This window comes from Octopus bimaculoides, chromosome 21, assembly GCF_001194135.2.
Source record: "Octopus bimaculoides isolate UCB-OBI-ISO-001 chromosome 21, ASM119413v2, whole genome shotgun sequence".
NCBI lineage: Eukaryota > Metazoa > Mollusca > Cephalopoda > Octopoda > Octopodidae > Octopus > Octopus bimaculoides.
This window is the reverse complement of record NC_069001.1, coordinates 16709657-16711915: the sequence shown is the minus strand read 5'-3', so window position 1 is coordinate 16711915 and position 2259 is coordinate 16709657.

The following is a 2259-nucleotide window of genomic DNA, read 5'->3' as shown; positions in this document are numbered from 1 at the left end:
TGATGGTGGTAGTGGTCGTGTATATATATGCATATATATGTGTATGTGTATATATATATATATGTGTCTGTGTGTGTGTGTGTGTGTGTGTGTGTGTGTGTGTGTGTGTGTGAGTGCGCGTGTGTGTATTTGTGTATGTATTATAAAAAAAGTGATGTATATATCATATGTAAATAAATATATACATGTAGAGTTACGTTCACAGATTTTAAATATGAGTAATACAAATGCATGTATGCATGTTTTTCTGCCTCTCTGTCTGTCTGTTTGTCTGTCTGTATATGTCTATATGAGTACGTGTTTGTCTGTGTGTTTGCAGTCAGGATATGTGTGTGTGTATGTGTGTGTGCGTGTGAGTGTGCGTGTGTATGAATATTTGTATACGCGCGCACCTTCTCAAATGTAATAAAGCTTTGTTATTTCCTGACGTGCACACCTGTGCGTATGTTCCTATGTGTACGTGTATATAGGTGTGTATGTGTGTGTGTGTGTGTGTATGCGTGCGTGTGTGAGTGTGTGTGTCTGTCTGTGTGTGTGTACGTGTGTATGTATAATTATGTATGTATGTGTGTGCGTTTTCTGTATATACGCATACACGTATGCAAATGTGGGTTTTGTTTTATGAAGCGTACGCTTGTGTTGGTGGGGGGTCTGTGTGTGCGTATGCGTGTGGTGTGTGTAAGTGTGTGTGCGTGATACGTGTGTGTGTGTATGCGTGTGTGTTTGTGTGTGTGTGTGTGTGTGTGTTCGTGTGTGTGTTCGCGTGTGTGGGTGTGCAGGTGCGTGCTTCTCTATATAAAGGTAGTATTAGTAGTGTTCTAAATAGTAGTCAGAACGAGAGGGAGAAATAGAGAGAGAGAGAGAGAGAGAGAGAGAGAGAGAGAGAGAAAGAGAGGGAGATGTAGCTGATGGGGGTGAGGTTTAGAAGATAGAGAGAATAGAATAGTAGAATGGATGAAACGAATGTAAGAACGGATGAACGGAAAAGAGGAATAGAAATATGGAGGAATGAATGAGATAGAGTGAAGAAAGGAATGTAGAGGAAAGAAGGAGAGAAAGAAAGAAGGAGAGAAAGAAATTGGCAGATAGATAGATAGAGAGATAGAGAGAGAGAGAGAGAGAGAGAGAGAGAGAGAGTGAGAGAGAGAGAGATAGAGAGATTGATAGATGGACTGATAGATAGATAGATAGATAGATAGATAGATAGATAGATAGATAGATAGACAGGCAGACAGATAGCGAGAGGGGGAGAGAGAGAGAGATAAGATCGATCGTCTCCTGTTGACAACCAAAAAGGGCTTCGTAGAGGTGTTCAGAAACTTTCGTTGTAGCCGTTGTTTTTGTTGTTTTTGTTGCTGCTGTTATTGTTGTTGTCGTTGTGGTTGCTTATCCCCAAGTCAGTCATGATCCAGCAACAGATCTATCAATAAAGACACTCCAGTTGTGACCATACTGTCTCTTTCAGAAAGGCCACAAAGTATCCAAAAAGTACTACATTACGTTTAAAAAATAAAAACAACCTTAAGTTGCGTGAATATATGCGTATGTGTGTATGTGTATGCGTGTTTTTATGAGTGAGTGTGGGTGATTTGGAGAAGATTTGACAGCTGTTCATAAAAGATTGAGCAAGCATATAAAAGCCCTGCCGTTGGTTCCACTGTTTCGGGTTTTCTTTACGGAGGGTGAACGACACCGAAACTCTGCTCTCAGAGAAGTTCTCTAATGCCAATCACTCGATTTACCACCATTACTGACCAACCAGCCAGCAAGCCTGCCAGCCAAGAACGTCTGTCTGGGAAGCAGACGAGAGGAAGGGAGAGATAGAAGTAAAGAGAAAGAGCGTGAGATAAAGAGGAAGAGGAAGAGGAAGTGATATCGTTATGGAGTCGCCGTCGTCGTTGTGTATAGTAAATATGTTCGAGAGATTTTTGGATGTTGTTGTTACTGATGTTGTTTAGCCATAGGGAAGTCCTGATGCAGCAGACCTATTTCTAATCAACTTTCTAACAACCGTGAACATCGCATTTTTAAACAGATTTAACTGTCTGCGTGAAGGTATGTTATGCATCTATACATATTACTATGTATATATGTACATATCTCTATATATGTATAAGTTTGTACTCATGTGTGTGTATATATATATATATATATATATATATATACTGGGGTCGATTTCTTTGACTGAAAACCCTTCAAGTTGGTGCATGGCTGCAGTCAAATGACTGAAACAAGTAAAAGAATAAATATATGTGTAAG